General features: G+C 48.9%; 1 protein-coding gene across 1 annotated transcript in view; it reads left to right on the forward strand.

The window, feature by feature from the left end:
- Nucleotides 1-23,948, forward strand: part of TLCD3A (TLC domain containing 3A) — a 266,585-nt gene that overhangs the window by 11,906 nt on the left and 230,731 nt on the right. The gene's annotated exons all lie outside the window — the stretch shown is intronic.

The following is a 23,948-nucleotide window of genomic DNA, read 5'->3' on the forward strand; positions in this document are numbered from 1 at the left end:
AATGAATCTCCTGGCCCGCCTACCGAACCTGAACAATAAATGATGCCCAACTCGAAGTTAGATTTACCTCTGCTCATGTGCAAGTGGGGATTTCCAGCTGCCTCCCCTGTTTTAGAGTGGCCTCAGGCAGACATGGAGTTAATAGAATGCCTTTGAGTTGTTTGATTCTCAAGCATAGTTGATCATTTTACCTATTAGTGTCATGGATTTGCTTATTGGAAGAATATACATACTTTTAGTTTATTTAAAATGTATGCAATCTTAAAACTATGACTACGCTTACAGTAACGTCTTTAGTTGCAAACCTTGGTGTTACATTCCCTGTGTTTCTCATCATGTGTTTTTATCATTTTTCTATTCAACCACTTCAGAGTGCTTTGAGATCCCAGTTATAGTGAATCCGGAAGGCAGCAAGGATGGGGAGAAGAGTGAATGAAAAAGAAGGAAAGGGAGAAATCTGGGGAGAACAGATACAACAGGGATGAATGGAAGTAAACATTAGCAAAGTGGTGTCTAGAGAAAGAAATGCATGGTAGTAATGTATGGTGGAGAGGAAAAAGAAGAAACACTGAAGAAAAGATGGCAAGAGAGGCAGGAACTAGTATTGTGACCTTGGGGAAATGGAAAGGAAAGTGTTTACCAACGGTAGAGAAGATCACATAGAGTTGTTTTCGGAGTAAATATGGGAAAGTGGGAAAGAGTAGAGACCTAGAAGAGAAGGCTAACGTGAAATGAAAGGTTGGGAGAGCAGGAGGGGTGCACAGTTAGATGATATAAGTAAAGGTGATGAGATTAGATGGAGAGAGATGGGGAAGGCTAGAAGTAATGATGGTGAGAGCTGTCAAATAGTTTATATGGTGATATAGAAGTAAAATACGGATGTGAGAGTGGAGTGAATGGTGGCTACGATTAGAATATGGGTAGTTGAAGCAAAATAACTTTGAATTCTTAGATGAGGTACTTTTCATCTCATTTGATGCAGTGTTTTTTTTTTCAAGTTCCTTTTCAGATCCGAGATCAAAATGTCTTTTAGCTAAGCAGGTAATACTTTGAGTCAGACTTGTTTCACTTTGCTCCTAGATCCCATTAAGTTGTTTGTTGGCTCTAAATTATAGAGACATTTGGTTGAAGAAACTCTTCCATAATTGCAGTCTATGCTATTTGTTTTGTTCTGTTTTATTATGGCAACACGGTTCTTGTACCTACACTACTCTTAGGACTTTGATCTTTATTCTTGGGGCTACGAAGACCTAGATCTGCAGAGGTGCAGTTTTGTCCAGGAGAGGTGGCATATTGGAATTTATGGGTTGGCAGAAGGTAAGGGAGCATGTTGAGGCAGTTGATGTGTGCCAGAGATTACAAGATACCAGAGATAAGGTACCACTCAAGTCCAGGATGGCTTTCTGTATATCTCATGTGATTACATTTTCCATCATGACTGATGCATTCAGTGCTGCCATGGTGCAGTGAGAGCTAATTTATGGCACACAAGCAAAACCACTCATTCTGTTCTATGCAATTGCCGTGTATTCCTGAGCTGGTGAACTACTGTATACATGGGTGGAAAAGAAAAGTGAAAAAGAAGCATCAACAGGTGTCCTCAGATCCCCCCTCCTTGCAGAATGACTGCAGCAGAATGTGGCAAAGATTATATTGTTGGCTGGGCTCAACCAAAGAAAAATACAAGTTGGGAAAAGTGAGACTTTAGCACCGTGTGATGATTCCATGAAGATCTGAAAGAAAGTGTCTGCCTGGATTTTGGAGATTGGGATGAGGATTTATTTCGCCAATATTACTAGCCTTACTACCACTATTCGTCATTCCATGCAGCTGTGTACTTGTGGCTTTAAGTATATGGAAGGAACATTCAAGTTGTCTTCATTTTGCAAAAGTAGGTAATCTTATTGACGACCCACAGTGGGCTTAGGCAGATTATTGTGCCACCTTTGCCATAGGTGTTTTGTGGAAAGGGGCGACCACTCGGTCCCCCCGAACGTATGGCGGAGTGCCTCGATCCCCCCGGGAAGCCATTTTTGGGCGGGAGGCGCGTCTCGGCTGGTATGCCCGAAGCGGCGTAGCCGGGGCGCGCCTTTTCCCGCCCTAGAGTGGGCTGGCCTAGACACTGACGCAGCCAGCCACGCCCTCGGGGCAGGCAGGGGCGGGTTTACGCCCGCCCTGAAGACGGATAAAAGGGACGCAAGACCAGAAGACGTCCTCTTGTTCTTGTGCTCTGAAGCTGCACCTCCTCGCTGCACGTGAGCTCGAGACAGAACGAAGAGCCAATTTTGAGCGTTTTGATCTTTCTTTTTGTCTTCCAGATACTTTGTCGGAAAGATGCCCAAGAAAGGCGCGAAGAGAATGACGACTGACCAGATGGTTCGGGTCCTCGTGAAAGAGATGTCCGAAATAAAGAAGCGGATGGCGGAGCGAGACGGGGAGGGGGGATCGGGGCGTCCATCGGCTGGAGCAGCTCCTGGAGGGAAGCCCAAGAGGCCAAGAAGGGGACCAGCCGGGGGAGACGTCCCGGTTCCCTGTGCCCCGCTCGAGGCGCCAGCCCCGGTACCGGTGGAGGGGAATCCGATTCCCGTTGTGGTCACCCCGACATCCACTGAGGATATGCCTCCCGAGTTGGCGGCACAGCTAGCAGCGTGGTTGGGCGACAGTAGCGAGGGCGCCACGGCTGCCGAGGCACAAGCGCTGATGAAACAGTTACGCGAGAAACGAGATGCAGCCAAGGTGCCCGCGCCGGCTGCAGTGATAGACAAGCCACGAGTGGCGGAAGCAGCGTCCGGTGCAGGTAAGCGGCCATTGCCGATCGCGAGGGATGAGTCAGCACCCTCTCGTAGAGAAAAATTGGGGCAACATGTTCCTTTGGCAATAAAGGAAAAGATTTGGGCGGGGGAATACGTGAATATTTTCTCCTTGCTTGTCGATCATTATGAGGTGGAAAATGTTAAGGGTCAAAAGGATCTAATGCATCCGAGTGTTTGGCGCGCAAAAATGGCCGCCTTTAAAGTGGATGAGAATATTGGCAACTGGGGCAATGCATGGGGAATTTTTACGTCGATTTTGGGGGAACGTAGCCCTGAATTGCTTCCTGAGTTTCCAGTTTATCAGTCACGAATTATGGGGTACTCGACATCGCACCAAGGTAACCATTGGTTCTGTTATGATAACCTTTTCAGGAAGGCGATGGAGCATAACAAAAGTTTAACCTGGGACTGTTATGATTCTTTAACATGGGATAAAATGAAAGAATCAGGAATGTTGAAAATGCCGTTGGTGGGGGGCAATGTTGGCGAGTCCTCCCGCCAATATGCAGGGACGCCCTTTCGGTCAGGTGCGGGTACCGACGATTACTCGAGACCTGCCGGCAATACAGGGAAAAGGGGTTTCTGTTTCAATTTCAACAAAGGTAAATGTACTAGGCCCCAGGGATCGTGCAAGTTCAAGCACGAATGTAGTGGTTGCGGGTCGCCCCATCCTGAGTCCTCGTGCAGAGCCAGAACGGGTGAGAATGGGGGTAGAGGAAGCGCCAAACAGGTCTAATGTAGTCCGAGGGGCGCCTTTACCAACCCCGATTGATACCTTGGCGATGATTCCCTGGCTCAGTAAATACCCGGATCGTACTTCTGCTGGGGTGCTGCGGAACGGTTTTTCATATGGTTTCCGCATCCCGGTAGGGGACTTTCAGGGTGTCGGGACGTGCAAAAATCAACTTTCCGTCTTGCAGCATACGACCGTAGTGCAGGATAAGATCCGGAAAGAGGTTATCCGAGGTCGGGTCGCCGGCCCGTTTAGTGTACCCCCGGTACAGAATTTTGTCTGTTCTCCTTTAGGGGTGGTCCCCAAGAAGGACCCAGGTGAGTTTCGATTGATTCATAATTTATCAGCTCCTCATGGTCTTTCTGTAAACGATGCAATTGATCCAGAGGTATGTTCGGTGCGGTACGCATCATTCGATGAAGCCGTAGCCATTTTGAATCGCCTGGGGCCCGGGACGCTGATGGCGAAATCAGATATCGAGTCAGCGTTCCGATTGCTCCCGGTACACCCAGACGACCAGCGTCTTCTGGGATTCATGTTTCAAGGTTCGTATTACATGGATAGGTGTATGCCGATGGGGTGCTCTATATCTTGTGCATATTTCGAGAATTTCAGTAGTTTTTTGCAATGGGTCTTCACGAAGAAAACGGGTTTCCGAAATGTAATGCATTACCTTGATGACTTTCTGTTCCTTGGGGCCGCCGGGGATGACGAATGCGGCCGGGCCTTGGCTGACTTTTGTGTGTTAATGGGTCAATTTGGCGTGCCATTGGCACCAGGTAAAACTGTGGGTCCCACGACTTGCCTCGAGTTTCTGGGGATTGAGTTGGATTCTAGTGAGGGTTGTTTTCGTTTACCAGCTGCCAAAGTGTCGAAATTCAGGGCAGCCCTGCAAGTATGTATAAATGCATCTAAAGTTACGCTGCATCAATTGCAGCAACTGGTGGGGAAGTTGAATTTTGCCCTGAGGGTGATCCCAATGGCCCGCCCCCTTTTCCCGTTCAATTGCCCAAGCGATGGTTGGCCTAAAGGAGGGTCATCATCGCACGAGACTATCGGCTGAGGTCCGCCAGGACATGCGTATTTGGTTAGCATTTTTGGCGGACTTCAATGGTCGAGTCGTCTGGAACAAACCAGCCGTGTCCTCTGATGAGCTTGGTCTATGGACAGATTCAGCGGGAAGCATGGGCTTTGGCGCCATCTTCGGCACAAAATGGTCGGCACAAAAGTGGCCAACATGGTGGCATGAAGAGGGGCTGACGAGTAATATTGCTTTCCTTGAACTGTTTCCCATTTTGGTGGCCCTCAGAACCTGGCCCGAAGGGTTCAAAGATCATTCTGTCATATTTTGGTCTGACAATATGACCGTTGTAGAATGCATCAATAGTCAGGCAGCACGTTGTAAAATGATTTTAAGGCTTCTCAAAGAAATTGTCTTACTGTGTATGCAACTGAACGTGATATTCAGAGCAAAACATGTCCCAGGGGTGTTGAATCAGGCGGCTGATGCACTGTCTCGTTTTCAAATGCAGGCTTTCTCGGGTTTCCTTCCCTCAGCGGACCCAGAGCCGGCACCCTTTCCCGAAGCTCTCTGGTCTCTCGGTGCCCCGAACTTCGTCACCTCGTGGGAGAGAGTCTAGCACCAAGGACGAGGAAGGCATATGAAGGGGCGTTTAGGGCCTATTTAGCCTTTTTGGGGACTGAGAGAGAGGGGCTTTGGGGCCATGAGGAATGGGTAGTACATTTTCTGATTTTCTTGCGTAGGGCTGGGAAGTCAGTGGCTACGGCCCAGAGGCATCGTGCTGCCATTTCCTTTGTTGCCAGGGCTCACAATATCCAGGACCCGACAGCGTCTTTCGTGGTACAAAAAGCGCTGCGTGGGTGGCAACGCCTTGAGGGTCGCAGAGTAGATGAGAGGCGCCCGATAGGTCTGGATAGGTTGTCCCAGTTGCTGGCCGCACTCCCTGCCACATGCTCGTCTCAGTTTGAGACGTTTTTGTTCCGAGCTGCTTTTACGCTTGCATTTCACGGGGCGATGAGGATAAGTGAATTGGTGGCGAGGAACAAACAGGATGTGGTGGGGGGTTTGTGCCGGGAACACGTTCAGATCAGGGGCGAGACGATGACTGTCTCCTTTGTCAGGTCCAAGACCGATCAAGATGGGATGGGTGACTGCATAATCATTCGCAGGATTCCTGGGTCCTCCATGTGTCCGGTAAAGTGTTTAGAAGATTACCTAGCACGAAGGGTGGCATCATGGGGAGGGACATTGTTGAGACACGCGGACGCCACCCCACTGACGAAATTTCAGTTTCAGCGGGTGCTTGCGATGTCAATTACCGCAGCGGGCTTGGACCCGGGCGAGTTCGGGACCCATTCCTTTCGGATAGGGGCTGCCACTGAAGCTACAGCCAGGGGTCTTAATGTTGAACAAGTAAAACGAGTGGGGCGTTGGTCCTCCAACTGTTATAAGAGATATGTGCGGTTGCACATGTTGTGAAGCTGTAATATCGTACTCACGCTTCTTGTCTTTTGTTTGGTTTTCAGTTGCGCAAGCCTACGAGGCAGGGCGGACTATGCAGTCGACCCAACACCGGGCCAGCGGTCAGACATCACCGGCTGTGAAAAAGGAGGTGTGGGTCGTGGGCCACTCATACGTGAGGCGTGCCGCAGACGTATTCGAAGCAGGTGACATGATTCACGTAGCCTGGGAATACGGGTACAGGGTGTCCTTCTACGGAAGGGGCGGTCTCTGTATTGACCAGTTTCAAGCATTCTTTGAGGGTTTGTTAGGGCGGACGAGGTCACCGCCGTCTATAGTCATAGTACATTTAGGGGGCAATGATTTGGTCACCACCGGTAGACGACTTCTCCTAGAGGCAATGCTTTCCACTGTAAGTTGGTTGGCGAGGAAAGTTCCGGGGTGCATAATTGCGTGGTCTCATATGATCCCACGAAAAGTGTGGCGGGGGGCTATCTCGATTCCTGCTTTGAACCATTCTGTTAGAAAACTTAATAACAAAGTGAGTAGGTTGTTCCGTTCCAAGACATTGCATTCTATCTCGCATGGTTGTATCAATGATGTCAGTATGTATTTGGGGGATGGTGTGCATTTGTCTCGGGTGGGAAATGAGTTACTCATAGGAGACTTCTTAGCATGGTTAAAAACGTTGAAGCATGACCTTTAGGTAGGAGTTTTTGTGGGGGGTCCGGATAGCCGGTCAACTATCCGGGCCTGTGGCGGTAAGGTCATGATCGGTGAGCACTAATTAGAAGATCCCTATGAGTGGGCGTCACCCAACACGGATGGGAGCGCTCGGGAGAGGTGGCCATTGGCCCCTCAATGGGGAGGCGGTCCCTTCTAAGGATGGGTCGCCGGAAGTAAAGGAAAGGCGGTCAAGGCCCCTTCCTTTGTAGGAGGGGTTACAGCCCCCTCCTGGGGAATTTCCCGGGGCCAGTGACATCTGCGACGGCAGATGCGGTAAGTTGTGTGGGGTTGGGGGGAGGTCTACGATACCTTCTAGATACCTCACACGAGTCTTCGAACGACCTTTAACTGGCGTCGAGTTTTTAGGTGCCCCCGTCAAGTCAAGGGAAATTGGTAGTAGTTGCACTTGAGGTACGCCTCTGTGCTGTCGCCCCTCCCAAGTGGGAGGGGTAAGTCTGGTTAGGGATCTTGACACCGGTTATGATCTTGCCGTTGGCCCTTAAACGTTAGGATGTACAATTTCAATATTTCAAGAGAATGTTTTGTAGGATGCTAGTTCGGCTAGGAGAACCTCTGTATTAGAGAATCTGTTAAGGTTAGCCAAACATCGCAATGTGGTAATGAAATTGTACATAACATGAAACGTTTAATGTTTTTAATTTTGTTTTAATAAATACGGCCGGGAGGGTCACTCCCTCCCACTTCCAAAAACTTCAAGAACTGTTTCCGGTTTCCCTCCTTTTGGGATTGTGTTGAGAGGGGGTGGCGGGTATCTCAGCCATACTGTTGAATGTTAATACCTATTTTATAAACTCCTAAAATGAAAAGTTTTTTATAGCAGCCTATTTGGGTCACTGTCTTTTTACGTCCGTATTGCCTTTTTTTTATCATGCACTGCCAGTCCTTTGTATGCCTTCGCTATCGCCGTTGTTTAGGTTCCCTCAGCATAGACTTTTTTTGTCACCAGATCTCTGAGCAGTCACCAAAAACCGTGGCTGGGTTGTCCCTCCCAAGTCTCAGTCACTCCTCAAACACAAAAAAATTGCTGGGAGACAAGGGTCTAGAAGGGAGAAAAAAGTTTCTTCAACACCTGTGTGCAGTCTATTTCAGACCGCTGGATACTGTATGCTGTAAGCCAAGGCTAGCAGATCGAATTATAGGAGATATCCCCAGCACGTTGCACAAGTTATCAGTTAGGACCATGGAGAGACTTTTGTCTAGCCTTAATCTTTGCATTTCTTAACTAGTACACCGTTTTTGAATATATGAATGAATGAATGAAAGGCATTTATATAGCACACAGCTACTCAGAAGAGTGTCCCGACACATCAAAAGACCTTGCATGCAACCACATACGTTACCCCAAATACAAATTAGAAAGAAAATAAAACGCAGCTAAGGAGCACCCAATTATTGATGGAAAAGCGACGTTTTGAGTAGCTAAATCAGTCACCACTCGCAATGATGCGGGAAGCACGTTCCAGGCCTGTGCTCAGAGGAACCTGAAAGAAGTGCCACCTGAGTGGGTATGCAATAATCTAGGGACTGCCACTAGATTCCTAGCGGAGGATCTCAAAATTCCAGATGGAACATAGCGGGTAATCCTACTGCACAGGTACCTTGCACCACTCCCATGAAAGGAAATAGGTGATAATAAAGAGAACAATGGCCGCACTTCGCATAGGGACTGTTCGAAATGGGGGGCTCCAGATGGCAATGGTTTGCACATTGTCCAAGTGGGGACCCTTCCTTCTAGTCAGGATAAGGGAGTTACACTCCTAAAATAACCTCTGCTCACCCCCTTGTTAGCTTGCCACAACCAGTCAGGCTTATCTTAGAGGCAGTGTGTAAAGCATTTGCACATAACCAAGAGTAATACAGTGTAAGCACTACAAAAGGATACCACACCAGTTTAGAAAAATATCCAATATTTTGATATACTTAAGACAAGACCAACAAGCATTGGCATAGCCAATAGGTCTCGCCTTTGGGACCTTATAAGTGTTTAGTACTAATAGTAAAAGTAAAGAATGTGAAATGTAAGCAGGAATAAAATGGCTACCTTAACGCTTTTACACTTACTCAGAAATCAATGAGTGGTTTTGCCTGAAAAGTTAAAGACATGACTATGTTGTGTGGCGTTTTAGGCTCCGAGTGAATTTTCCCGATTCATGCCCTTATATAGGTACAATTCACATTGCCCTAATATAGGCATAGAAATCAATCCCTTATTTAGACATAGCCCATGCAGACCAAATACAGGCATGGCTACTTCCACCCGTACCAAACGTCACAACGATTTCTTGGAAAATCGGCTTAAGCAGTCAAGGACATTCCCTTGCTTGAATATTGATTTGTCCAAGAATTCATATACTTTGCAAAGAACGACTATTCCCTAGGGGTTCTTTCCTGACGTTATTATGCCCGACTTTACGTCAAACTAGACACCTTCAAGGTATAAATATGCCTTCACTTGCTCTAGCAAGACACGGTGGTTCGGAGCAGTTCAAACATCTACTTGCAAGCAAATGCCGAATGAAGCTGACCCTCCAGCTGACGCACTGATCGAGAGGCTTAATTTCTCTAGGTGAGAATCCAGCTCCAGTGTTTCCAAGCTCCCCTTGCGGGGTGTTGGGAAATCGAGTCCCTAGACTGAGATACCATTCTAAACTAAGGTATGGAGCTGATAAGAACCTAGAGAAATCTTCGATAGATTCATGGCAAAGAAAACTAAACCTATGCTACACAAGACTTACTTCTTCCCGCATGCTAGACTTAGGTTAGGTTCATTGGGGTAGGCGTATTTTAGAAGCACCAGTTGAGTATTTTGTAGCCATTGTTATTTATTTTTGTATGTATTTATATATGGTTTTGAAACCATACAATGGTCATACAGTATTATTTTATAATATTATTCTCGCTGTACGCATTATACTTTGCAGTCTGCATTACGATTGTTGCAGTTCACTTTTCTTGCATGAGAAAGATAACTGTTCAATAAAACCTTTTATTGAAAACGCCCGTCTCTCTATTTCTCTGCACCTCTGTAGAAACGAAACCTGCACGAGTGACTGAGTGAAATACTTACCTATTGTTTCCACGACTCTAGAGATATATTTCGTATTCTTGGGAAAGAAAGTTGTTATGTTTATGCGGTTGTCAGAAACTAATCCCTTCTTGTGAATTCGAGGAAGTTTCTAGTGACCTCTGAGCTAGATGGCACTCACTATTAAGTTTAATACATTCGATAGAGACCTAGTCGACCCCAGTCATACGTCTAATCTATAGGATATATTATTCCATGCGCAGAGCCTATTGAAAATATAGGAACTACACTACATGGCTTCCAACGTTTGGTAAGGCACTAATTTAACACTAGATACTAAAGTAACTTAGTCGTGCTTTTCTCAGAGATCCCTTTTTCCGTAAAATACTACAATAGACGTCTGGAGTGGGTAAAAAAATAAAATATCCGCCATAACTGAGTAGGAGGAAAATCCTATGTATTAGTTTTTGGTTTGTTCAACGTTGAAGGACACAGTGTTCTAAAATATTGTGCACCTTATCTTTGCTTCTTTGAAACTTGCTCTGTAAACTTTCAATCAACAAAATGCCGGATAGCAACACTGAGAACGGTGGAGCTACATGCAATAATGCCGTAGCAGGCTTTGACGTTACAGGTTTCCAAGAGACTGATGTGGGTGCTATAATCATCCCAGAAAATTTAAGGAAAGCAATCACTATGAAACTTATAACAAATGGCCTATCATCAAGAGGTGGTAGGGTAATTTCTGTGATAAAGGCACATGAATATCGTCAGACAGAGGTATTCTATTCATGGATTATCTTCCCTGAAGCAAATCCAGTATCACATGTGTTTCACTTCTACAAAGAAGAGGAACATCCAACGGAATACATTCCTTTTGAGATATTGAAATTCCACTAACTTACCAAGAGCCTGCGGTCTGGGTTAAAGGCGCCCTACAACATCAAAATCACATTACCAGGCTCGGTCCATTAGGTAGACCGGAGTAACATAGCTGGTATTAGCCAGCTATACACCATATCCTGCCATTGAAGAGATGACCGGTGCAGAACTATTAGTTCAAATAAAACAACTAATAAAAATACATAGACAATTGGCTCAATATGTCATGCGGACTCCAACAGTCCAAGCCCCTATAAGGATTCCACAACACACCCCTTGCCAGGGGAACACAAATAAAATTACACCACAGACTATACAATCAGTCATTGGTAAATTACCCGCAAAAAGGGAACAAATTCCATTCTGGATAGCTTAAAAAATTACTCAGATCGAGGCATTATTTCCTGATACTACCCCTCACGAAAAACACAGAATCCTAACAATCTGTTTACTAATGGGGATTGCACCACACCTGGAGGGAGATATAACTAGAAAAATAAGAGCACTCTTTTGGGAGAAGCTCTCTAAGGGTTATGACATTCTTCTAGTTGAACAAGACTGGCCACCTGAATTTGTCAGGGAGTGCCCACATGGCAAAGGCATCATTATGCCACTCTTCTCCAATCATATTCCAATTCATAAAAAATATACTTATGCAAGGAAATGGGCAGTAGCCCAGGCTCCTGCATTATATAAAAATCATGTAGGATGGGATGAGGATTCCACTCAACATAAAATCAAGTTAAAAATGAATCAACTGCACAGAGGCAGTACCCAGTTAAGCAAGAAGCTAAAAAACAAGTCAGGGAGATCTTAGATCAACTTGAATACCAAGGGGTGATTGATACATGCACCTCGTCCATGAACAATCCTTTGTTTCGTGTCTCCAAACCAGACAATACATATTGTCTAGTTTTGGATTACAGACATTTAAATTCCTGTTGCAAAACTTTTGCAGTACAAAATGCACACAGTGCCACACTAATGAATAACATTGGGTGTAAAAAATATAAAACGACATTAGATATTTCTAATAGTTTCTTCAGTCAAAACATTGCAGCGGATAGCAGGTATTTGACCGCTTTCTCAATCATGAGGACACAGCGTCAATTCTGTTGTCTCCCCCAGGGATTCAAGAATAGTCCAGGGTTATTTTCAGCCAGAGTAACTACAAACCTATGATGATGAGGCATTATCATATGTCGATGACATCTATCTAACAGACAACTATACTACAACTGTAGGGCCCGAAGGGACCCATTTCAATGTCCATTGCTTATAGCCTTACAAAACGAAAGCAGTTGGGTTTAAAACACCACATCCCTGAACACAGAGCCACAGTACACATTTTATAAACTAAAATAAGAAAAAAAGCTGATAAGGATCACAGTAAAAATGTTCCTCTCTATGCATCAACCAGGTATTGCATTACCCCCAGGAATGGTGCACTTCCCCACCTGGGGAAAACAATGTTGTTCGAACAAAGAGGAGAAAACTAAAGGAGTGCTTCACTGGCATACTCTGTAACGTAGCACCAATGTGTGTGGTTGGGAATAAAACCAATCTGGCCACTTTGGACAACTCTGTCTTCCTTTATTTAATTTTTAAATTTTTTTTGTATTTTTTCTCTCCGTCCAGAGGCTGCACCACTTTGGAATAGACAAATATCAGAACAAGAAGATATTTGCAACCAAAGTGTTTCTTTCTTTATTGGATCTAAAATATGGCCCAAATACATATCAAAAGTCAAATCTTCGCAGTTACTCAGTTGGTGGCTGGGAAACAGGTACACACAATACTGCTATGTGAAAGATCTCTGAACTCCCCTATTTTAAAATACAAAACAAGAGGCTGCAGTGAGGCACTAACATTCTGTTACAAAATAGATTTGAAAGAGGTCTTTCTGCCAGAAGTATCATACATCCCTATGTTGCAAGGAAGATAACAAGCGGTAAAAGGAATGACCTAGAAGGCCCATACCTAAATATAGGGAGTGCCTAAACAACTGCACAAGCTCTCTGTTATGGTACTACGTTGCACGCTGCAGACAGCTGATATAATAATCTACTCTATACGGACTAGTGGGAGGACCCATTGTGGACTCATGAATAGTATTTTAATTAGCCACAGCTCGTCTGCTCTTTTTTCATTCCAGCAGCATGTCATACATCTGTATCTCTATTACTCCAATTAGTCTTTGCACAGTCCTTGACCACATTCTTTTTTTTTTTCTTAAATCTTTTTATTACCTTTGCTCACAGACTCGCAAAATAGATAGCAGTGCTCAATTAGCATGAAATAATTGGCAATTCATTGTACTTACAAGGGCAGATCGTACAGTGTCAGAATACCACTACCCGTATAACTCCTCCCCCACTACCCCCGTTCCTCGATACTTTCACCATGGACCCCAGATCTTCCTCCATTTCTTCGCACACCCCTTGGCCTTGTTGATCGTCTCCTACGCCCTCTGACACCAATCTAAATCCTACCGCCACTAGTCCCATTGTGGAGCCTCCTGAACCCCCCAACCACTGGCTACATTTCTTTTGGCCACCCCGGCCGCCAAGGCCAGCCAGATCTCATGGTACCTTGACCAGTCAGTCGGGCCTTTGATCATTAATAAAAGCCATATTGGTTCCACCGGGACTGGCGACCCCACTACTATCTCCCTAGTGCGAGCCACCCTGGTCCAGAAAGGTGCCACGTCGGACAATCCCGAAGAATATGGAAGAAAGTTCCCTTCACTTGGCAACCCCTCGCACACAGAGGATACATATTGTCTAGTTTGCCGAGAGAGGTAAAATCAACGATTTGTTCTAATAATTCCTGTAGCCAGGTTAACTTCCACATAACTCGAAGAGGTGGAGCGCCTGCGCCATGGAGTGGTAGGGTCTGGCCATGTAGAGGACTATATCGTCAGCGTATGAAGATGTACGCTCCTCGCACTCATCCGTGAGTGCCAAGCCCCAGAACAAACCATCTCTTCAAATCCAATGGGCCAACGGCTCTAGTGCCAGGGTGAACAGGAGAGGGGATAAAGGGCACCCCTGTCTTCTACCACGCATCAGGGAAAACACACAAGACGTTACTCCCTTCACTCTCACCCTTGCCACCGGCTTCTCATACAACAGACGCACCCAGCTACAGAAGACCGGCCCAAAGCCCAGGGGTTCAGGACCATGAAGAAATATGGCCTTTCGATGCTGTCAAAGGCCATTGAGGCGTCCAGCGCCATCAATGCCGATTGGGTGTCGCCGACGTCCTCCGTCATATACAGCACCCCGTAGAGCCGTCTCAGGCTATGCCGCTTACTCCTATGGGGCATGAATCCTGACTGGTCAACATGTGTCAAACCAGGCATGACTGCGAGCAGACGCGTCGCCAAGGCTTTGGCCAAGACCTTGGCCTCCACGTTGATGAGTGAGATGGGTCGGTATGATAAACATTGGTCCGCCGGTTGGTCCGCTGGTTTCCCTGCCTTATGGATGACCACAATCGTGGCCTCAAGTTGGTCCAGCGTGAGTATCCCCTCTTGCCTCGCCCTAAGGAACATGCGTCTCATGGATTCTGTCACAACATTGGCCTGCCGTTTGTAAATTTCAACTTGGAGCTCGTTGGGCCCCTGCGCCTTTTCCAGCTTGAAGCGCATTAAGGGCTTCACCCAATTCAAGGTCCGTGAGGTCTGCCTCTAGGCTGTCAGTCTTCTCCTGAGACCGCGTGGGAAGTGCAAAATCACGTAGGAACTCCTCACAATCAGATTCATATCTGGTGCACATTGGAGTATACACCGCCTCATAGTTGGACGCGAAGGCTTCCTCTATGTCGACTCCCGCCGATACCAAGGTTTCCAGGGGGCGGATATCTATTCAGCTTTAGAGCTACAGAGATCTAGAACCCCTGAGCCCTCTGTCCCCTCTGTTCCCGCATCAGCTTTTGCTGAGAACTCTCCTTTGGGGCGTCTGGCCTCTTTTCCTCTTCTCTCTCTCCAGGAATTAGAGAAGCTCCTGGATAAAGCTAGGTCTGGCTCCCCTTTAGATGCCTGACCGCTTAAGATCCTCAAGCAGTGCAGGGAATCCCTCCTGCCCCCTCTTGTTGAGATCATGAACAGGGCTATGAGGGATGGCATCTTTCCTCAGCAATGGAAGAGGGCAGTGGTAAAGCCGCTGCTCAAGAAACCATCTCTCGACCCTGTGGTATTAAAGAACTTCCGCCCTATTTCACTGCTCCCTGCTCCTGCGAAGATGCTGGAAATCCATCTGAATAAGCATCTTGCAGGCTTCGTGGAAAGCTCGGGTCAGCTGGACTACTCGCAGCACGGTTTCAGGAGGGAACATAGCACCGAGTCTGCCCTCACCATAGTGCTGGATAATATCCGCACACGAGTTGATGTGGGTCAGACCACCCTCCTGATCCTGCTAGACCTCACAGCCTCTTTCGACACCCTTTCTCCCTCAGTTCTAACATCTCGCCTGAGGGAGATTGGTGTTGAGGGGTCTGCCTTATGCTTGCTGACCTCCTTCCTCGACCAGAGAGAGCAGAGGGTGAAGCTGGGGGACTTCCTATCTCCATCCCTGTCTGTGCAGTGTGGGGTCCCTCAGGGGTCGGCTCTAAGCCCGACCCTATTCAACATCTATGTGACCCCACTTGCCAGACTGATTAGATCTTTCGGGATGGAGGTAGTTTCCTACGCCGACGACACCCAGATCCTCGTCTCTCTCTCCCAGTCGGCCAGCTCGGCTGCCTCCAATTTTAGATCTTGCATGGAGGCAGTCGCTCAATAGATGATTCACAATTCATTGAAATTAAATGGGGAGAAGACTTAGGTCATGGTGTTCGGAGGAAAGGAAGAGATATGGTTGGCGGATTGGTGGCCGGACTCAGTGGGAGCTTGTCCTGTCCCTGCTATATCAGCTAAAAACCTAGGAGTCCTGATTGACCCCACCCTCAGCATGCGTCAATAGGACAGTTTCAACCTGTTGGGGAATTATACATGTACTGAGGAAGATCAGACACTATCTCTCTCAGCAGGCTAGGAAACAGGTAGTGATTGCACTCATTGGCTCCTGTCTGGACTATTGTAATGCGCTGTATGCGGGACTAAATAAGGGTCTGCTGCAGCGATTGCAAATGGTCCAGAACGCGGCGGCCAAATTTGTTTTAGACCTGCCTAGACGTGCCTCGGCCACATCCGCCAGAAAATCGCTACACTGGCTCCCCATTGAAGATCGGATCCTCTTTAAAACAATGTGCATGACCTATGGGGCTTTGGCCAGAGGCAGTGCTACTGGGATCGGATCCATCCTGTCTCCCTATAGCCCCGCGAGGAACTTACGCTCTACCAACAAATCTCTATTATCAGTCCCCCGTACCCGTAGAGCTAAATGGGGTGGCAAAGCCTTCTCTACTCTGGTACCTAAGTGGTGGAATACCCTTCCGGTGGATCTTAAGTCCCTTCCCACTATGCAGTCATTCAGAAAGGTTCTGAAAACTCGGCTTTTTGCGAAGTCTTACTCGTAGTTGTGTTCTGCCTTCTGTGTTTTGATCTGTTTTTGTTAGGCGCCTTGATACCTCCGGGTTTTAGTTGCGCACTATAAATTTTATTTCATTCATTCATTCATTCATTCATTCCGCCTCATTCCTCACTTCCGTGACCCAGGAACGCTCCCGATCCCTACCTTCTAGCCATGCAAGCAGCTTCATACTTTTATACACGGCATCATAGATCCGGTGATGCACGGCTAGGGAATAGGCCCGCGCCTCACCCTCCGCCAACTAACGGAGTTCCCGCTGTTTTAGGGCAAGCTTGTGACTGTGTTCCGCCGATGCGGACCCCACCACCCCCCTTCCAATGCAGGGCTCGACAAATCTGAAAAATGGTACTAGTCCTGCAGGTCTAGTACCATGGAAAATCCCCTCGACCTGACTGCAACCCACTTGACCTCCGTCTCTGAAAACGGAGCAAAAGTGACAAGATAACAAGATTTAAAGGCATCTTTATTGCTCATTCCCTTTAGGAGCAATAAAAGTGCCTTTAAATCATGTTATCTTGTCACTTTTGCTCTGTTTTCAAAGACAGAGGACAAAAGTTAGTTTGACTTCGACTTCCTACTCGCCAGAAAGGGCGAGTAGGACCTAAAAATAGCTCGTCCTGATCCATTCTCCCTCGCAAATGCGAGCGGGCGAGTGTATTTGTCGAGCCCTGCAATGCCTCCACTTCCCGCTCCAACTGTGCCATCTGGAGTGCTTCTTCCTTCTTCTGCGCGCCAATCAGCGCCTGGACCTGACCCCTCAAAACGGCCTTGAATGCTTCCCATATGGTTACCTGGGAATCGACCGAGCCCCGGTTTTCATCAAAATATAATTGGGAGTCCTCCCGCAACTTTTCCACTATAGAATCGTCTTTGAGGTGCTATGGGTCTATCCGCGGGTAGGTCGCCTTAGCCGTCACCGCCCCTTTGAGAGTGACACCCAGTGGTCTGATATTCTCTGGGCCATAATGCAGGACTCTACAAAATCACCCAATTGGTCCACCATGGCCAAGATATGGTCTATTCTGGAGAAGGACCCATGTCGAGCAGAGTAAAAAGTGTATTGCCTTTGTGTGGGGTGATGTACTCGCCATATATCTCTGAGGCCCAGCACTGAGGTTAAACTTTGCAAACCAGCTTCCCCCCTATGTCCCTTCCTCCCCCCGAGCGGTCCATGTCGGTGTCCATAACTGCATTAGTGTCTTCTCCCAGTATCAGAGTACCCCACGGAAAATCTGCCAGCTGGGACCCAAGCTTTGTGTATGTTGGGGCACGCAACCCAGGTGGAATTTAGCAGGATCTAAACACTAGCGTGCGACTCCCATTTAGCCGCAACCGCCACCAAGCAACCAGAGTCCTCCCACTTGCCCGCAACAATCAATGGAAGAGCCGTGCGGACAAGAATCCCCACCCCCCTAGAGCCAGACGTGAACCCAGAGTGGGCCAGCAGCTTGTAGCCGAACCTGTCCAACGCCCTGCAAATATTGCCTCGCAAGTGAGTCTCCTGTAGAAGAACGACATCTGTGCCGTGGCTTTTCACATACTGCAGGACCAACGTGCGCTTTTTTTTATTGCCCAACCCAGTGCTTCCCAAACTGTGTGCCGCAGCACCCTGGTGCGCCGTGATGAGCAGCCCGGGGCGCCGCGCCGCCACGCACCATGTGGGAAATTGGAGCTACATAAACTTGCGGGAGGTTTGAAATGGCACTTTAAAAGGGTTTGGCCAAATGGTTTGGCCCTACGTGCGCAGTGCCCTACGTGCGTATGTACGCACGCGTCTACGTGCGTTTTGATGCGTATTCTTCACATTACTCTACCTACGCATCTCGGAGCGTTTCAGTAGCGTTATTCCTGCTCGCCTCGTCGTGCTTTGCCTCGGGGGATCTTCTTCTCTCTTCAGAAGAAGCTCGGTAAGTAAGGGCTTGTAAGCCTTGTAGTGCCGTGCCCTTGATGCGCACTTTCATGTAAAGGTGTATGTTTTTCTGGGATTTTTACCTCCGTGCTTTGAAATCTGCTCCCTGTCCATCTCTGCTTTGGGGCACACTATCCATGTACCCAAACTCCTCACAGTGCCTGTTAGCGTGAGGAGCTTGGGTAGGGTGACCAGGAATCCCAGATTTGCCCGGACGGTCCCCGTTTTTAACCAGCTGTCCCAGGAGATTTCATGTACTTCAGCTCATGTCCCAGTTTTTAGAGAGGGTCGGCTGATAACTGCATAGGTGCATTTTTACGTTTTACAAAGCAGGACTAGTTAGCAGTTGTTTCAAGAAAGTAATTTAATTACCGGGCAAGCTTCTCGGTTTAAAAATGACATTTTATGTATGTTCTAACTGCCTGTTCTAAAATTCGCTGCTGAGGAGCGTTGTCATGATGTGCCCTGGCATGAAGTAAAACTGTAGTACTTCTTATATTTCAGTGAAATGTCCCGGTTTTTGGCTTAAAAATTCTGGTCACCCAAAGCTTGGGCACACAGGCAGAGTGAGGAGTTTGGGGCACACAGGCACTGTGAGGAGTTTGGGGCACACAGGCACTGTGAGGAGTTTGGGGCACATGGACAGTTAGCGTGAGGAGTTTGGGACACACAGGCACTGTGAGTGATTTGGGCACATGGACAGTCAGCGTGAGGAGCTTTGGACACACAGGCAGCTTGAGGAGTTTGGGACACACAGGCACTGTGAGGAGTTTGGGCACATGGACAGTCAGCGTGAGGAGTTTGGGACACACAGGCACTGTGAGGAGTTTGGGACACACAGGCACTGTGAATAGTGTGTGACACACAGGCACTGTTAGGAGTTTAGGCACATGAACAGCCAGTGTGAGGAGCTTGGGACACAGAGTCAGTGTGAGGAGCTTGGGACACACAGGAACTGTGAGGAGTTTGGGTACATGGACAGTTAGCGTGAGGAGCTTGGGGCACACGGGCAGCTTGAGGAGTTTGGGGCACATGGATAGCCCGTGTGAGGAATTTAAGGAAGACCACATAAAGTACTCCAGAGGTCTGGCGTACATCCTGCGTACCGGTAAAAAATGGTGGGGAGCCACGGCCAACTGCCAATTAGGTCAAGGGAGCCACGGGCCAAAAAACGTTTGGGAACCACTGGCCTAACCCATTTACATTCTGTAATGATTTCCAGGCTTGTTCCGCAGGAGCGTCAGGAATCTGGAGAGTAGTCCTCCGCCTTCCCCTACGGCCCGCCGATTCTATCAAACTCTAGAGTATCGGATGGCACGCCAGGGGAAAACAGGGAAGCAAAACAAGGAAAGAATAGGTCTTGGCTGTGGAACTTCAATGTGGACTCTTGTTGAGGCAGGCTGTGAGGGAAGGAAGACGTTACAGCCTATACTGTAGTACAAAACAGTGTACATAAACAATGCCTACATACATATATAGACTGAACCTACCACTGCTAATAGTCTGGACCTTGAGATACCACTGGTGGGTAGAATTGGCGTCCGCTCTCTCTGTGCACACTATCTTTATCAAGGATACTTGAAGAGCGCCCAAACTCTATTCCACGGTGAATTGCACTTGTGCGACCCTTTATTCTGATAAATTGTACAAGGTGTAATCTGCTAAAAAATATCACACTAGTCAAATACGACATTAACCACATACAAGATAATAATAGAGGCAGCGCAATGCGCTGTTACCGGGATTATAGTGGCTGAGCAGCGAAACACACTGGTCCACGTAAGTGCCCCAAACAAGAGTATTCCAAAATGCCAAAGGGAAGGCTGGTTGGGTGGTTCACCCAACGGGAGACCGCTCCGGCCAGTGAACCAAAATATGCAGCAGGCAGTACCCCGCCGGATGACGGGGAAGGACCTGGCCGTCGGGCGGAGTACCAGGAGCAGGGGTGTCTGGGATAAGCAGTACCCGGCCGGACGACGGGGTAAAACCCGGCCGTCGGGTGGAGCACCAGGAACAGGGATGTCTGGGATGAGCAGTACCCGGCCGGACGACGGGGTAAAACCCGGCCGTCGGGCGGAGCACCAGGAATCGGGGAGTAGGAATGGAGAAAGGAAATAGTAAACAAACACGAGTTGCCTCACACGAGTTTGTGAAAAAAAAACAATAAAGAAAACAGAATTAAGAGTGTCAGCACGAATGAGGAACCGCCAAGGAAGGCCGCCGGATACAACAGAACAGACCTCCAGTACAGAGGACACGGAGAAACAGAACAGGAAACCCAACGAACAAAACCGGAAGTCCGGCAAATCCCACAGGGACAGAACATACGGAAGGGGGAGCTAGACGTTAGAATGCAAAGCAGCGTTCTGTTGCCTTAGTGCGTCTTTTATAGTGACAAGGCAATCGGGCTTCTTCGCGAGAGGGACACATTCCACGACCAAATCCTTAACCGTGACTGATCACCCATTGAAGTACAGAATTCGAGAGTGTGCTGGATCCCCTTCATACCACTGCTTGTTGCTGAATGCTAAACTTTATACCTGAGAGGTTAAGATGCCATGAGCCAAACATAAACATTCCTACAACGCCTCCATTTCCTCCTCCCAATCCACACCCCTCTCCCTGCTAAGTGGGCTCCCAACCACCCACCACTGGAACAGGCAGAGTGCCTGTAGCCCCGTCAATCCCATACCAACCAAATGAGGGAACATAAGCCTGCGTCCGCAGAAGAAGTCATACTGAAGTGGCAGCGTTCACACCCCATGAAGAAATCCCCTAACAAGAACCCCCTCCCCAGTGCCCACCCTCCCGACACCCTGTAGCAATACCAAAGGCCTTTGACATAGAACTAGAAACACAATAAGGACCCAGACCTTCCCTCTGATGAAGTCAACAGTCCCGTCCGCCCCCTGCAAAAAACCAGAACCCAAGGACAAGTCGCCTCCCTCACTTCACTTAACCACAGTGACTCATGTCCACCACTCCACCTATAATCACTTATAATGACTTGATTGGTCTCCGCTCCGTCTGCTGAGGCTCTCTAGCTTGGCTGTCGCTGACCTGGGTCCCCTGACCCGTATGTCAGTGTGGGAAGCGTTGCGACCCATTCTGGCGACCCACAGTTAGCCAGCCCTCCATCCGGTCGCTTGCCTCCATTGGCGAGTCAAAGAAGAACGCCTTTTCCCCGTCCAGGATCTTGAGACATGCAGGGTATAACATCATGTATTTTATGCCTTGCTCCAAGAGAGCTCTCTTGACCCCTTCAAATGATTGACGCTGAACATTGAGCGTAAAATCAGGGATGTCCAGATGTAGGTCCCCCAACACCCTGCAGGATGGCATCCCGGTCTCTGTAGTTCAGAATACGGGCGATGATGGTGCGTGGAGGGGCCCCCGGCTTGGACCTTCCTCCCCCAGCGCACGGTGTGCTCTTTCTGCCGAGAATAAATTGGACTGGCGCTTCGGGTTGAGGTGCTTAAGTGTAAGATCCTCTACAAACCAGTCCGTGGACGGGCCTTCCATGCCCTCCGGCACTCCCACGATACGGATATTATTGTGCCGCTCCCGGCCTTCCTGATCCTCCAGGCGGGCGGCCATGTCAGCTTGGTACTTCATGAGCGTGGCTACCTGCTCCTCAAGCCTCTTTGTTTTAGACTGCAAACTGCCGACGCCACACTCCACCTCCGCAACCTTGTCCGACATTTTACCCAAGTCCGCGTGTATCAGATTGACCTCTTCAGTCACCAAATCAAGTTAGGGCTCCATGGTGCCCCGAATCTCCTTTATGGCGCCACGCATCTCCATAATTGCCAACATGATGTCCTTTAACAAAGGGTCTGTCCCGTCAGTCGTCCCCTCGCTTTGCTGGCTTCCTCCTAGAAGGTCTTCCTCCCTCTTCATGCTGACCGTGTACATGGTTTACCAGTCCCTGCGTCAGGGGTCTATTGCGGCCCATGGTCCTGAACTCCACCTCGGTCAGAGATTCCTTCCGATGTTCCACTCCTTCTGGCAGACCTCAGGACACTCCCCAGAGTGTCACTGCAGCCCCTGCAGAATATGTAGAGCACGCTAGGTGCAGCGCCTCCCTGCTGCGCTCTATGCCTCCGTTCCCCTCTCGGTCCGTCTAGCCACTCAACTGGGCCACACTCCCAGCAGCTCACTGCCTGTCCCAAGCCCAGGACTGGATGCTGGTGCCAGCGCAGGTCAGGCCCAACGATGGCATAGGGGAGCTCTTATATACTGCAGTCCCGGGGATCAGCCGCCGAATGCCCGCAGGATTGCTGGCCAGTGTCCACTCAAAGAAGCCCCAGTCTCCCCTGGTGCCGCACACAAGGTCCAGTGGGCGCACCCGCCGTCACCGTGCCACCTCCACTGCCGCCTTGCCGCCCGCCGGGGGTCCAACAATGGCAGCCCTTCCTCACTATCCGGGCCACACTTCTCTGGGTCTTCCGCCAGCCAGCTCAGCCGCGTGCTGGACTGACCGTTGTGGTGCCCCAACCTCACTATGGTCCTCCGATTCGAATGCAGCCTTTCACAATGCCCAGTATTGCCGGTCTGTTTTGGTGCGTTTTATGGTATGCGGGGCACAAGAATCGCTCGCTGGACAGGCCGCGGCCTGCCTTTCACCGCACCCCTGGGGCAGTTCTGTACAATCTCTTGGCTCTGTGGCCCCACTTACCCCCCCCCCCCCCTGCTCCGCTCTGGGCCTCGCACCCTTCACCCGAGCCCACTGATGACTTAAAATCCGAACCTCAAGCTTGATGGGCGGGGGGACCTGCAGGTAAGTCCGGCAACAATCGGGGCCCATATGCTCAACGGCCCCCACACGCACTGTCCCCTTGGGCTCTCCTGCCGGCAGCTATACTCCGCCGCGCTACCAGACTCTCTGTAGCACCAACGGAGGCCGCGGGCAGCCGAATCCCTATGCTGCCTGTGGAAACCGCCTCAGCCCACGCACCTCCACAGCGTTTGTAGCGGCTCACTGCGTTTCTTCAGGCCACCCAGAAGGCCGCCGTCAGCAGGGTGCCCTCAGGACACGGGGCTTACCGTGGGGCAAGTTGCGGCTCTCTCCTTCTGCAGCAGCACAAGCTCCGCTCGCCAGCAGCTCCCCAGATCTCGCTGTCAGTCACGGCTGTGTATCGGCAGCCCTCCGCGGCGGCGGTTGCCATTTTCTTGCTGCAGGATGCCCGACCCAGACCACTGGGCGGAGAACACTTGCCCTTGGTTCCTGACGGCCTCTGCTGCTGCCCGCCTACTCTCCACAGCTTCACCTGTCAGTAGGTGTCCTTTTTAATGTCGGGTGATAGCGGATTGTGGGTGTTTTGCTGTGGACTGCTAGCGCAGTGGGTGGCCATCTTCTTTAGCTGCAGGCCACGCCCCCCCCCTGACAACATTCTTGACAATGTTATTGTAGTTGCACTACACCTGATCTGTTTCCAGACTGCACAAAGTACCTGCACTTTTTTTTTTTAGCTAGTTACTAGATGAAATGATATACTACCGTTATTGTGAAAGTTGAAATAGGTGGGGGTGGAGAAGAGATGTTGGCTTCTAATTGCACTAATTTAATGAACATTCTAACAGTTGATTAACAGCCCAGGCTTCTAACTTTTTAAACCCTATTCTTAGGTCTCTATTGTATAAAATAATTTTGTAGGTTGTATCCAGGCGCTGTCCATGGGCACAGGAAGATTAGATGATTTGCCCAAAATCACAGGATGTTGAAGCGACGCCGCGACTCAAACCGGGATCTCCAGTTCCCGAGGCAGCAGCTGGGACCGCTGCGCCACCCCACCTTCAAAAAAGGCAATTAGGCTATGTTCA

The sequence above is a fragment of the Lissotriton vulgaris genome, chromosome 2_1, assembly GCF_964263255.1.
Source record: "Lissotriton vulgaris chromosome 2_1, aLisVul1.2, whole genome shotgun sequence".
Lineage (NCBI taxonomy): Eukaryota > Metazoa > Chordata > Amphibia > Caudata > Salamandridae > Lissotriton > Lissotriton vulgaris.